Source organism: Microcebus murinus, unplaced genomic scaffold (genome assembly GCF_040939455.1).
Source record: "Microcebus murinus isolate Inina unplaced genomic scaffold, M.murinus_Inina_mat1.0 scaf019_hap2_Mmur4.0, whole genome shotgun sequence".
Lineage (NCBI taxonomy): Eukaryota > Metazoa > Chordata > Mammalia > Primates > Cheirogaleidae > Microcebus > Microcebus murinus.
The window spans coordinates 150941-165258 of NW_027438965.1; the positions used below are offsets into that span (position 1 = coordinate 150941).

The window sequence follows — 14318 nt, forward strand, 5'->3', positions numbered from 1 at the left end:
GTCTCTCTCTCTCTCTAGGGATGTGTCCCATGGGTGGGGTGGCGTGGTTTGTGGGGCGCTGAAGAAATCAGTCCCCTCCATCTCCTACCTCTGGAAAACGCCCAAGCCCTTGGAGAACTGCCGGCAACGCGACCGTGGGGGCCGGGACCCTCCTCTGTGTCCTCCTGTGGCCCAGTCCAAGGGGCCTGGGCCTGGCCGGGGCTGCATTGGACCCCGACCACCCTGGCGTGTGGACTCGCTAAAAATCGGCGATTAGATATTGGATTCCAGCTTCATTGAGGTCATTTCACTAATGAGTGCACCGGAAAGAGTTTCCTAATCCATCTGTGAGGGTGGCAACTGAAAGAGAATTTTAAAGCTGACAGAATAGGCGAGGAAAGGCATAGGAGATTTCCACACCCAGTAAGGAAGCCTTTCCCGAAATGGAAGAAAGAAACGAGCAAACAGAAACACCGGTAGCCCGCCAGGATCAGAGTCTGCCCCCGAGAGAAAGTACCCTGACCAGGTTCACCCGTGGGTGGGTGGCGAGCTAGCGGCATTCAGAAGAGCGAGGCCCGCAGTCTGTGCAGAAGACACCTGCACTCGGGTGTGTGTGGCGGCACGATTCACAAGCAGCTCCAGATGTTAAGCCAAGGAGAAGCCAGGGAGTTCCCAACGCCCCAGGTGTCCTCAGCCCACGACTGGCTGCTGGGGGAATGCGAAGCCCGGCTCCTTGTCTCAGAGCCCTTGTCTCAGAGCGGGACAACCAGGAGGTGTGACGTACACCCCGGGGTTCCCAGGAGGATCAGGCTGAAGCTGGGACTTGGCCTGAAAGTGTCCCCTCGCATGGCCACCCCCTTCCCCTTCCTGCTCCTCTACTCCTGGTGCCCCTCCATCCAGGGGCCAGACCTTAAAGAGTCACCCGCAAGAGAATCCTGGTCCCAAAGGAGCCTTCTGGGGGACCCGTGCTGAGAGAGGTTGTGGGCATGGCCCGCTGGGGCTCTGCCCGACCCAGGGCTGAGAGATGCAACCTCCCAGCTCTGGGTCCCTGCAGGGGAAGCGTTGGCAAGCACAGGGCCAGTCCTCCAAAGGCCCAGGTGCAGGGAGCCCAGGCCAAGCAGCCTGTGGAAGAAGCCACCCCGGGAACACGACTGCAGGCCACGGCCCTTCCCACCTCCTCCTCCTCCTCCTCCTGCTCCTCCACACCCCCCCCCGACCTCCCACCCCCCCACCCCACCCCCCGACATGGCACAGGGCTCAGAGACACCTCAGACACTTGCTACCCAAAGTGCAAAGGGCATCAGTTGCTCCTCCAAACCCCCCCCCGTGCCCAGCAGACCGCGTTGTCCAGCCAGCCCCCGGGCCTCCCTGGGGTGCCCAGCACAAAAGTGCAGACAACCACCGGACCCTCAATCTCAGTTTTCGGATGTTTTTGCCACTCTAAGGACCCGCAGGCCAGCTGGGCCTTCTGGCAGGACAGAGAGCCCCGGAATCCGACGTGGAGAGCTGGGTGTACGTCCCCACGAGGAGGCGGTCCCCACCTCCGCGGCTCTCCCCTTGCGGGGGGGAAAAGCAGCCACGGGGCCTCAGAGAAGACACCAGGCTGGGCGCCCGCCCCACAGTGGGGGCACGTCCCCCGCAGGCCACTTAGCGCCGGCCGCCGGCCGGCGGACGGTTGGGTGGCGCGAGACGCTGCGGCCGCCCTGCTACCGGGTCCCTGGGAGGGCGTCCTGGAACCAGCGTCCACACCAAGCCCTTGGAAGGCCCAGGCGACGGAGGAGCCCCGTCAGGCAGGGGCCGAGGACGGTGACGGCCCGGGCGGGGAGGAGCGTGTCAGGCAGGGGCAGAGGACGGTGACAGGTGACAGGCCGGGCGGGAAGGAGTCAGTCAGGCAGGGGCCGAGGAGGAGACGGGCTGGGTAAGGGTTAGGGTTAGAGTCAGGGCACAAGTCACAATCGCAAAGACCTGGAAGCGACCCGAGTGCCCATCGACCCACGAGTGCGTAAATGAAATGTGGCGCGTGGACACCACGGAGTGCTATTCAGCTAGGAGGAGCAGCGGTGAGAGGGCACCTCTCGTGGTTCTCCTGGCCAGAGCTGGAACCCGTTCCAGTAAGCCAGGTAGCCCAAGAATGGACACACGAGCACCACGTGCTCGCGCTCACCAGCAAATGGGTACGAACCGATGGACACCTAAGTGGACACAGAGGAATCACCTTCATCGGGTGGGTGTCGGGCGGGTGGGGGGAGGGGATGGGCATACACCTCCATTAGGAACGGGGTGGGTGCGCACCGACTGGGGGATGGGCGCACTTGAGGCTCTGACCCGAGGGGGGAGGCTGGGAGAGGGCAACGTACCCGACCTTAACATTGGTACCCCCACAATACGCTGGAACAACATCAGAGGTAAATGAATAAGAACACAGGGGGGAGGGGGGCACGGGCAACACATGTCACCTTAATACTTGGACTCCCATCATCTGCTTGAAAAGAGAGAGAAAAGAAAATGCAATCATAGAGATAAGAGACACTTTTTAAACATAATGAATCCGAAGAGAAAAGTAAAAGGAGGCCTGTGGAGCAGGTCTGGGTGTGACTCCGGATCCCCCAACATCAGGTGCCACCACCAAAGATTCCTACGTGTAGCCCATAGAACCCCAAAAGCAACGGGACGAGTTCTGGTCACATACTCCCTCAAAATGACATCCTGGCCTTCTTCTGGAACTCCCTCCCCTCTCAGACTCTCAAGGTTTCCTCCAGCGTGTCGGTTCCCACAGAGCAGACCTTTGGTCTGAGACCTGACAGTCCAGAAGCCACGCATGCTGCCGCGTGACGGCGGTGTCGCGGCTTGGGACAAGAGGAGGCCCCACGGTGCGGGCTGGGGCGCCAGGCACCGCGGCGGGCGCTGAGGGTGGGGGTGACCCCCACCCCGGGCCGCCGACTCGCTCCCAGAAAGGGGACAGAACAAGAGGCAAAACAAAAAAAAAAAAAAGAAGAAGCCTACGGCACCCGGTATTCCCAGGCGGTCTCCCATCCAAGTACTAACCAGGCCCGACCCTGCTTAGCTTCCGAGACCAGACGAGATCGGGCGCGTTCAGGGTGGTGTGGCCCCTGCCCCGCTCAAGAAGCCGAGCCTCTCTGCGCTTCCCCGCCGCCTCCTCCCCCCGCCCCAGGCCCCGCGCCGGCGCTGACCCGCACCGGGCCGGGCCTGTTGAGTTCACCGGCCGGGTCCGGCGGGCTCCGAGGGACGGGGGTGACAGGCGGGGCGGGGCGGGGCGGGGCGGGGCGGGCAGGGAGCGGCGGGCCGGGGTGGGGGGCTGTCTCTCTATACACACACACACACACACACACACACACACACTCACACTCACACTCACTCACTCACACTCACACAAGATGCGCCTCCACGGCTGGACTCGCCAAGGTGGAGACCTTCCAGCCCCCTTCCTCTCCTCGCCTGGCCCACCCCCAGCTCCTGGCCGGCCGCCGCCGCCGCCGCCGATTGCGCACGCGCGGGTCGCCCGCCCTTTGACCCCAGGCAGGGGCCGCCCTCCCCGACAACCCCTTTCAGCTGGGCCCCCCACCCTGTGGGTGGGCTGCTGCCTATTCCCCCGGGCCCGGGCTGGGGCACAGCGCATGGGGGAGGGGAGCGAGTGTATGGGGCGTCTCTCTCTCTCTCTAGGGATGTGTCCCATGGGTGGGGTGGCGTGGTTTGTGGGGCGCTGAAGAAATCAGTCCCCTCCATCTCCTACCTCTGGAAAACGCCCAAGCCCTTGGAGAACTGCCGGCAACGCGACCGTGGGGGCCGGGACCCTCCTCTGTGTCCTCCTGTGGCCCAGTCCAAGGGGCCTGGGCCTGGCCGGGGCTGCATTGGACCCCGACCACCCTGGCGTGTGGACTCGCTAAAAATCGGCGATTAGATATTGGATTCCAGCTTCATTGAGGTCATTTCACTAATGAGTGCACCGGAAAGAGTTTCCTAATCCATCTGTGAGGGTGGCAACTGAAAGAGAATTTTAAAGCTGACAGAATAGGCGAGGAAAGGCATAGGAGATTTCCACACCCAGTAAGGAAGCCTTTCCCGAAATGGAAGAAAGAAACGAGCAAACAGAAACACCGGTAGCCCGCCAGGATCAGAGTCTGCCCCCGAGAGAAAGTACCCTGACCAGGTTCACCCGTGGGTGGGTGGCGAGCTAGCGGCATTCAGAAGAGCGAGGCCCGCAGTCTGTGCAGAAGACACCTGCACTCGGGTGTGTGTGGCGGCACGATTCACAAGCAGCTCCAGATGTTAAGCCAAGGAGAAGCCAGGGAGTTCCCAACGCCCCAGGTGTCCTCAGCCCACGACTGGCTGCTGGGGGAATGCGAAGCCCGGCTCCTTGTCTCAGAGCCCTTGTCTCAGAGCGGGACAACCAGGAGGTGTGACGTACACCCCGGGGTTCCCAGGAGGATCAGGCTGAAGCTGGGACTTGGCCTGAAAGTGTCCCCTCGCATGGCCACCCCCTTCCCCTTCCTGCTCCTCTACTCCTGGTGCCCCTCCATCCAGGGGCCAGACCTTAAAGAGTCACCCGCAAGAGAATCCTGGTCCCAAAGGAGCCTTCTGGGGGACCCGTGCTGAGAGAGGTTGTGGGCATGGCCCGCTGGGGCTCTGCCCGACCCAGGGCTGAGAGATGCAACCTCCCAGCTCTGGGTCCCTGCAGGGGAAGCGTTGGCAAGCACAGGGCCAGTCCTCCAAAGGCCCAGGTGCAGGGAGCCCAGGCCAAGCAGCCTGTGGAAGAAGCCACCCCGGGAACACGACTGCAGGCCACGGCCCTTCCCACCTCCTCCTCCTCCTCCTCCTGCTCCTCCACCCCCCCCCGACCTCCCACCCCCCCACCCCACCCCCCGACATGGCGCAGGGCTCAGAGACACCTCAGACACTTGCTACCCAAAGTGCAAAGGGCATCAGTTGCTCCTCCAAACCCCCCCCCTGCCCAGCAGACCGCGTTGTCCAGCCAGCCCCCGGGCCTCCCTGGGGTGCCCAGCACAAAAGTGCAGACAACCACCGGACCCTCAATCTCAGTTTTCGGATGTTTTTGCCACTCTAAGGACCCGCAGGCCAGCTGGGCCTTCTGGCAGGACAGAGAGCCCCGGAATCCGACGTGGAGAGCTGGGTGTACGTCCCCACGAGGAGGCGGTCCCCACCTCCGCGGCTCTCCCCTTGCGGGGGGGAAAAGCAGCCACGGGGCCTCAGAGAAGACACCAGGCTGGGCGCCCGCCCCACAGTGGGGGCACGTCCCCCGCAGGCCACTTAGCGCCGGCCGCCGGCCGGCGGACGGTTGGGTGGCGCGAGACGCTGCGGCCGCCCTGCTACCGGGTCCCTGGGAGGGCGTCCTGGAACCAGCGTCCACACCAAGCCCTTGGAAGGCCCAGGCGACGGAGGAGCCCCGTCAGGCAGGGGCCGAGGACGGTGACGGCCCGGGCGGGGAGGAGCGTGTCAGGCAGGGGCAGAGGACGGTGACAGGTGACAGGCCGGGCGGGAAGGAGTCAGTCAGGCAGGGGCCGAGGAGGAGACGGGCTGGGTAAGGGTTAGGGTTAGAGTCAGGGCACAAGTCACAATCGCAAAGACCTGGAAGCGACCCGAGTGCCCATCGACCCACGAGTGCGTAAATGAAATGTGGCGCGTGGACACCACGGAGTGCTATTCAGCTAGGAGGAGCAGCGGTGAGAGGGCACCTCTCGTGGTTCTCCTGGCCAGAGCTGGAACCCGTTCCAGTAAGCCAGGTAGCCCAAGAATGGACACACGAGCACCACGTGCTCGCGCTCACCAGCAAATGGGTACGAACCGATGGACACCTAAGTGGACACAGAGGAATCACCTTCATCGGGTGGGTGTCGGGCGGGTGGGGGGAGGGGATGGGCATACACCTCCATTAGGAACGGGGTGGGTGCGCACCGACTGGGGGATGGGCGCACTTGAGGCTCTGACCCGAGGGGGGAGGCTGGGAGAGGGCAACGTACCCGACCTTAACATTGGTACCCCCACAATACGCTGGAACAACATCAGAGGTAAATGAATAAGAACACAGGGGGGAGGGGGGCACGGGCAACACATGTCACCTTAATACTTGGACTCCCATCATCTGCTTGAAAAGAGAGAGAAAAGAAAATGCAATCATAGAGATAAGAGACACTTTTTAAACATAATGAATCCGAAGAGAAAAGTAAAAGGAGGCCTGTGGAGCAGGTCTGGGTGTGACTCCGGATCCCCCAACATCAGGTGCCACCACCAAAGATTCCTACGTGTAGCCCATAGAACCCCAAAAGCAACGGGACGAGTTCTGGTCACATACTCCCTCAAAATGACATCCTGGCCTTCTTCTGGAACTCCCTCCCCTCTCAGACTCTCAAGGTTTCCTCCAGCGTGTCGGTTCCCACAGAGCAGACCTTTGGTCTGAGACCTGACAGTCCAGAAGCCACGCATGCTGCCGCGTGACGGCGGTGTCGCGGCTTGGGACAAGAGGAGGCCCCACGGTGCGGGCTGGGGCGCCAGGCACCGTGGCGGGCGCTGAGGGTGGGGGTGACCCCCACCCCGGGCCGCCGACTCGCTCCCAGAAAGGGGACAGAACAAGAGGCAAAACAAAAAAAAAAAAAAGAAGAAGCCTACGGCACCCGGTATTCCCAGGCGGTCTCCCATCCAAGTACTAACCAGGCCCGACCCTGCTTAGCTTCCGAGACCAGACGAGATCGGGCGCGTTCAGGGTGGTGTGGCCCCTGCCCCGCTCAAGAAGCCGAGCCTCTCTGCGCTTCCCCGCCGCCTCCTCCCCCCGCCCCAGGCCCCGCGCCGGCGCTGACCCGCACCGGGCCGGGCCTGTTGAGTTCACCGGCCGGGTCCGGCGGGCTCCGAGGGACGGGGGTGACAGGCGGGGCGGGGCGGGGCGGGGCGGGGCGGGCAGGGAGCGGCGGGCCGGGGTGGGGGGCTGTCTCTCTATACACACACACACACACACACACACACACACTCACACTCACACTCACTCACTCACACTCACACAAGATGCGCCTCCACGGCTGGACTCGCCAAGGTGGAGACCTTCCAGCCCCCTTCCTCTCCTCGCCTGGCCCACCCCCCGCTCGTGGCCGCCGCCGCCGCCGCCGCCGATTGCGCACGCGCGGGTCGCCCGCCCTTTGACCCCAGGCAGGGGCCGCCATCCCCGACAACCCCTTTCAGCTGCGCCCCCCACCCTGTGGGTGGGCTGCCGCCTATTCCCCCGGGCCGGGGCTGGGGCACAGCGCATGGGGGAGGGGAGCGAGTGTATGGGGCGTCTCTCTCTCTCTCTAGGGATGTGTCCCATGGGTGGGGTGGCGTGGTTTGTGGGGCGCTGAAGAAATCAGTCCCCTCCATCTCCTACCTCTGGAAAACGCCCAAGCCCTTGGAGAACTGCCGGCAACGCGACCGTGGGGGCCGGGACCCTCCTCTGTGTCCTCCTGTGGCCCAGTCCAAGGGGCCTGGGCCTGGCCGGGGCTGCATTGGACCCCGACCACCCTGGCGTGTGGACTCGCTAAAAATCGGCGATTAGATATTGGATTCCAGCTTCATTGAGGTCATTTCACTAATGAGTGCACCGGAAAGAGTTTCCTAATCCATCTGTGAGGGTGGCAACTGAAAGAGAATTTTAAAGCTGACAGAATAGGCGAGGAAAGGCATAGGAGATTTCCACACCCAGTAAGGAAGCCTTTCCCGAAATGGAAGAAAGAAACGAGCAAACAGAAACACCGGTAGCCCGCCAGGATCAGAGTCTGCCCCCGAGAGAAAGTACCCTGACCAGGTTCACCCGTGGGTGGGTGGCGAGCTAGCGGCATTCAGAAGAGCGAGGCCCGCAGTCTGTGCAGAAGACACCTGCACTCGGGTGTGTGTGGCGGCACGATTCACAAGCAGCTCCAGATGTTAAGCCAAGGAGAAGCCAGGGAGTTCCCAACGCCCCAGGTGTCCTCAGCCCACGACTGGCTGCTGGGGGAATGCGAAGCCCGGCTCCTTGTCTCAGAGCCCTTGTCTCAGAGCGGGACAACCAGGAGGTGTGACGTACACCCCGGGGTTCCCAGGAGGATCAGGCTGAAGCTGGGACTTGGCCTGAAAGTGTCCCCTCGCATGGCCACCCCCTTCCCCTTCCTGCTCCTCTACTCCTGGTGCCCCTCCATCCAGGGGCCAGACCTTAAAGAGTCACCCGCAAGAGAATCCTGGTCCCAAAGGAGCCTTCTGGGGGACCCGTGCTGAGAGAGGTTGTGGGCATGGCCCGCTGGGGCTCTGCCCGACCCAGGGCTGAGAGATGCAACCTCCCAGCTCTGGGTCCCTGCAGGGGAAGCGTTGGCAAGCACAGGGCCAGTCCTCCAAAGGCCCAGGTGCAGGGAGCCCAGGCCAAGCAGCCTGTGGAAGAAGCCACCCCGGGAACACGACTGCAGGCCACGGCCCTTCCCACCTCCTCCTCCTCCTCCTCCTGCTCCTCCACACCCCCCCCCGACCTCCCACCCCCCCACCCCACCCCCCGACATGGCGCAGGGCTCAGAGACACCTCAGACACTTGCTACCCAAAGTGCAAAGGGCATCAGTTGCTCCTCCAAACCCCCCCCCGTGCCCAGCAGACCGCGTTGTCCAGCCAGCCCCCGGGCCTCCCTGGGGTGCCCAGCACAAAAGTGCAGACAACCACCGGACCCTCAATCTCAGTTTTCGGATGTTTTTGCCACTCTAAGGACCCGCAGGCCAGCTGGGCCTTCTGGCAGGACAGAGAGCCCCGGAATCCGACGTGGAGAGCTGGGTGTACGTCCCCACGAGGAGGCGGTCCCCACCTCCGCGGCTCTCCCCTTGCGGGGGGGAAAAGCAGCCACGGGGCCTCAGAGAAGACACCAGGCTGGGCGCCCGCCCCACAGTGGGGGCACGTCCCCCGCAGGCCACTTAGCGCCGGCCGCCGGCCGGCGGACGGTTGGGTGGCGCGAGACGCTGCGGCCGCCCTGCTACCGGGTCCCTGGGAGGGCGTCCTGGAACCAGCGTCCACACCAAGCCCTTGGAAGGCCCAGGCGACGGAGGAGCCCCGTCAGGCAGGGGCCGAGGACGGTGACGGCCCGGGCGGGGAGGAGCGTGTCAGGCAGGGGCAGAGGACGGTGACAGGTGACAGGCCGGGCGGGAAGGAGTCAGTCAGGCAGGGGCCGAGGAGGAGACGGGCTGGGTAAGGGTTAGGGTTAGAGTCAGGGCACAAGTCACAATCGCAAAGACCTGGAAGCGACCCGAGTGCCCATCGACCCACGAGTGCGTAAATGAAATGTGGCGCGTGGACACCACGGAGTGCTATTCAGCTAGGAGGAGCAGCGGTGAGAGGGCACCTCTCGTGGTTCTCCTGGCCAGAGCTGGAACCCGTTCCAGTAAGCCAGGTAGCCCAAGAATGGACACACGAGCACCACGTGCTCGCGCTCACCAGCAAATGGGTACGAACCGATGGACACCTAAGTGGACACAGAGGAATCACCTTCATCGGGTGGGTGTCGGGCGGGTGGGGGGAGGGGATGGGCATACACCTCCATTAGGAACGGGGTGGGTGCGCACCGACTGGGGGATGGGCGCACTTGAGGCTCTGACCCGAGGGGGGAGGCTGGGAGAGGGCAACGTACCCGACCTTAACATTGGTACCCCCACAATACGCTGGAACAACATCAGAGGTAAATGAATAAGAACACAGGGGGGAGGGGGGCACGGGCAACACATGTCACCTTAATACTTGGACTCCCATCATCTGCTTGAAAAGAGAGAGAAAAGAAAATGCAATCATAGAGATAAGAGACACTTTTTAAACATAATGAATCCGAAGAGAAAAGTAAAAGGAGGCCTGTGGAGCAGGTCTGGGTGTGACTCCGGATCCCCCAACATCAGGTGCCACCACCAAAGATTCCTACGTGTAGCCCATAGAACCCCAAAAGCAACGGGACGAGTTCTGGTCACATACTCCCTCAAAATGACATCCTGGCCTTCTTCTGGAACTCCCTCCCCTCTCAGACTCTCAAGGTTTCCTCCAGCGTGTCGGTTCCCACAGAGCAGACCTTTGGTCTGAGACCTGACAGTCCAGAAGCCACGCATGCTGCCGCGTGACGGCGGTGTCGCGGCTTGGGACAAGAGGAGGCCCCACGGTGCGGGCTGGGGCGCCAGGCACCGCGGCGGGCGCTGAGGGTGGGGGTGACCCCACCCCGGGCCGCCGACTCGCTCCCAGAAAGGGGACAGAACAAGAGGCAAAACAAAAAAAAAAAAAAGAAGAAGCCTACGGCACCCGGTATTCCCAGGCGGTCTCCCATCCAAGTACTAACCAGGCCCGACCCTGCTTAGCTTCCGAGACCAGACGAGATCGGGCGCGTTCAGGGTGGTGTGGCCCTAGACGGCGGAGGGCGCCCCTGCCCCGCTCAAGAAGCCGAGCCTCTCTGCGCTTCCCCGCCGCCTCCTCCCCCCGCCCCAGGCCCCGCGCCGGCGCTGACCCGCACCGGGCCGGGCCTGTTGAGTTCACCGGCCGGGTCCGGCGGGCTCCGAGGGACGGGGGTGACAGGCGGGGCGGGGCGGGGCGGGGCGGGGCGGGCAGGGAGCGGCGGGCCGGGGTGGGGGGCTGTCTCTCTATACACACACACACACACACACACACACACACACTCACACTCACACTCACTCACTCACACTCACACAAGATGCGCCTCCACGGCTGGACTCGCCAAGGTGGAGACCTTCCAGCCCCCTTCCTCTCCTCGCCTGGCCCACCCCCAGCTCCTGGCCGGCCGCCGCCGCCGCCGCCGATTGCGCACGCGCGGGTCGCCCGCCCTTTGACCCCAGGCAGGGGCCGCCCTCCCCGACAACCCCTTTCAGCTGGGCCCCCCACCCTGTGGGTGGGCTGCCGCCTATTCCCCCGGGCCCGGGCTGGGGCACAGCGCATGGGGGAGGGGAGCGAGTGTATGGGGCGTCTCTCTCTCTCTCTAGGGATGTGTCCCATGGGTGGGGTGGCGTGGTTTGTGGGGCGCTGAAGAAATCAGTCCCCTCCATCTCCTACCTCTGGAAAACGCCCAAGCCCTTGGAGAACTGCCGGCAACGCGACCGTGGGGGCCGGGACCCTCCTCTGTGTCCTCCTGTGGCCCAGTCCAAGGGGCCTGGGCCTGGCCGGGGCTGCATTGGACCCCGACCACCCTGGCGTGTGGACTCGCTAAAAATCGGCGATTAGATATTGGATTCCAGCTTCATTGAGGTCATTTCACTAATGAGTGCACCGGAAAGAGTTTCCTAATCCATCTGTGAGGGTGGCAACTGAAAGAGAATTTTAAAGCTGACAGAATAGGCGAGGAAAGGCATAGGAGATTTCCACACCCAGTAAGGAAGCCTTTCCCGAAATGGAAGAAAGAAACGAGCAAACAGAAACACCGGTAGCCCGCCAGGATCAGAGTCTGCCCCCGAGAGAAAGTACCCTGACCAGGTTCACCCGTGGGTGGGTGGCGAGCTAGCGGCATTCAGAAGAGCGAGGCCCGCAGTCTGTGCAGAAGACACCTGCACTCGGGTGTGTGTGGCGGCACGATTCACAAGCAGCTCCAGATGTTAAGCCAAGGAGAAGCCAGGGAGTTCCCAACGCCCCAGGTGTCCTCAGCCCACGACTGGCTGCTGGGGGAATGCGAAGCCCGGCTCCTTGTCTCAGAGCCCTTGTCTCAGAGCGGGACAACCAGGAGGTGTGACGTACACCCCGGGGTTCCCAGGAGGATCAGGCTGAAGCTGGGACTTGGCCTGAAAGTGTCCCCTCGCATGGCCACCCCCTTCCCCTTCCTGCTCCTCTACTCCTGGTGCCCCTCCATCCAGGGGCCAGACCTTAAAGAGTCACCCGCAAGAGAATCCTGGTCCCAAAGGAGCCTTCTGGGGGACCCGTGCTGAGAGAGGTTGTGGGCATGGCCCGCTGGGGCTCTGCCCGACCCAGGGCTGAGAGATGCAACCTCCCAGCTCTGGGTCCCTGCAGGGGAAGCGTTGGCAAGCACAGGGCCAGTCCTCCAAAGGCCCAGGTGCAGGGAGCCCAGGCCAAGCAGCCTGTGGAAGAAGCCACCCCGGGAACACGACTGCAGGCCACGGCCCTTCCCACCTCCTCCTCCTCCTGCTCCTCCACCCCCCCCCGACCTCCCACCCCCCCACCCCACCCCCCGACATGGCGCAGGGCTCAGAGACACCTCAGACACTTGCTACCCAAAGTGCAAAGGGCATCAGTTGCTCCTCCAAACCCCCCCCCTGCCCAGCAGACCGCGTTGTCCAGCCAGCCCCCGGGCCTCCCTGGGGTGCCCAGCACAAAAGTGCAGACAACCACCGGACCCTCAATCTCAGTTTTCGGATGTTTTTGCCACTCTAAGGACCCGCAGGCCAGCTGGGCCTTCTGGCAGGACAGAGAGCCCCGGAATCCGACGTGGAGAGCTGGGTGTACGTCCCCACGAGGAGGCGGTCCCCACCTCCGCGGCTCTCCCCTTGCGGGGGGGAAAAGCAGCCACGGGGCCTCAGAGAAGACACCAGGCTGGGCGCCCGCCCCACAGTGGGGGCACGTCCCCCGCAGGCCACTTAGCGCCGGCCGCCGGCCGGCGGACGGTTGGGTGGCGCGAGACGCTGCGGCCGCCCTGCTACCGGGTCCCTGGGAGGGCGTCCTGGAACCAGCGTCCACACCAAGCCCTTGGAAGGCCCAGGCGACGGAGGAGCCCCGTCAGGCAGGGGCCGAGGACGGTGACGGCCCGGGCGGGGAGGAGCGTGTCAGGCAGGGGCAGAGGACGGTGACAGGTGACAGGCCGGGCGGGAAGGAGTCAGTCAGGCAGGGGCCGAGGAGGAGACGGGCTGGGTAAGGGTTAGGGTTAGAGTCAGGGCACAAGTCACAATCGCAAAGACCTGGAAGCGACCCGAGTGCCCATCGACCCACGAGTGCGTAAATGAAATGTGGCGCGTGGACACCACGGAGTGCTATTCAGCTAGGAGGAGCAGCGGTGAGAGGGCACCTCTCGTGGTTCTCCTGGCCAGAGCTGGAACCCGTTCCAGTAAGCCAGGTAGCCCAAGAATGGACACACGAGCACCACGTGCTCGCGCTCACCAGCAAATGGGTACGAACCGATGGACACCTAAGTGGACACAGAGGAATCACCTTCATCGGGTGGGTGTCGGGCGGGTGGGGGGAGGGGATGGGCATACACCTCCATTAGGAACGGGGTGGGTGCGCACCGACTGGGGGATGGGCGCACTTGAGGCTCTGACCCGAGGGGGGAGGCTGGGAGAGGGCAACGTACCCGACCTTAACATTGGTACCCCCACAATACGCTGGAACAACATCAGAGGTAAATGAATAAGAACACAGGGGGGAGGGGGGCACGGGCAACACATGTCACCTTAATACTTGGACTCCCATCATCTGCTTGAAAAGAGAGAGAAAAGAAAATGCAATCATAGAGATAAGAGACACTTTTTAAACATAATGAATCCGAAGAGAAAAGTAAAAGGAGGCCTGTGGAGCAGGTCTGGGTGTGACTCCGGATCCCCCAACATCAGGTGCCACCACCAAAGATTCCTACGTGTAGCCCATAGAACCCCAAAAGCAACGGGACGAGTTCTGGTCACATACTCCCTCAAAATGACATCCTGGCCTTCTTCTGGAACTCCCTCCCCTCTCAGACTCTCAAGGTTTCCTCCAGCGTGTCGGTTCCCACAGAGCAGACCTTTGGTCTGAGACCTGACAGTCCAGAAGCCACGCATGCTGCCGCGTGACGGCGGTGTCGCGGCTTGGGACAAGAGGAGGCCCCACGGTGCGGGCTGGGGCGCCAGGCACCGTGGCGGGCGCTGAGGGTGGGGGTGACCCCCACCCCGGGCCGCCGACTCGCTCCCAGAAAGGGGACAGAACAAGAGGCAAAACAAAAAAAAAAAAAAGAAGAAGCCTACGGCACCCGGTATTCCCAGGCGGTCTCCCATCCAAGTACTAACCAGGCCCGACCCTGCTTAGCTTCCGAGACCAGACGAGATCGGGCGCGTTCAGGGTGGTGTGGCCCCTGCCCCGCTCAAGAAGCCGAGCCTCTCTGCGCTTCCCCGCCGCCTCCTCCCCCCGCCCCAGGCCCCGCGCCGGCGCTGACCCGCACCGGGCCGGGCCTGTTGAGTTCACCGGCCGGGTCCGGCGGGCTCCGAGGGACGGGGGTGACAGGCGGGGCGGGGCGGGGCGGGGCGGGGCGGGCAGGGAGCGGCGGGCCGGGGTGGGGGGCTGTCTCTCTATACACACACACACACACACACACACACACACACTCACACTCACACTCACTCACTCACACTCACACAAGATGCGCCTCCACGGC

The 14318-nt window shown here is 63.4% G+C and overlaps 4 non-coding genes across 4 annotated transcripts; all 4 read right to left on the reverse strand.

Moving 5' to 3' along the window:
* Positions 1 to 2975: 2975 nt before the first annotated feature.
* Positions 2976 to 3094, reverse strand: LOC142867689 (5S ribosomal RNA). The gene has a single exon (XR_012917045.1). It is a non-coding gene; the product is annotated as a 5S ribosomal RNA (ribosomal RNA).
* A 3520-nt stretch (positions 3095 to 6614) lies between these two features.
* LOC142867690 (5S ribosomal RNA) lies at positions 6615 to 6733 on the reverse strand. Its single transcript, XR_012917046.1, has one exon. It is a non-coding gene; the product is annotated as a 5S ribosomal RNA (ribosomal RNA).
* Positions 6734 to 10252: 3519 nt separating this feature from the next.
* LOC142867733 (5S ribosomal RNA) lies at positions 10253 to 10371 on the reverse strand. Its single transcript, XR_012917090.1, has one exon. It is a non-coding gene; the product is annotated as a 5S ribosomal RNA (ribosomal RNA).
* Positions 10372 to 13904: 3533 nt separating this feature from the next.
* Positions 13905 to 14023, reverse strand: LOC142867691 (5S ribosomal RNA). Its single transcript, XR_012917048.1, has one exon. It is a non-coding gene; the product is annotated as a 5S ribosomal RNA (ribosomal RNA).
* Between the last annotated feature and the right edge of the window lie 295 nt (positions 14024 to 14318).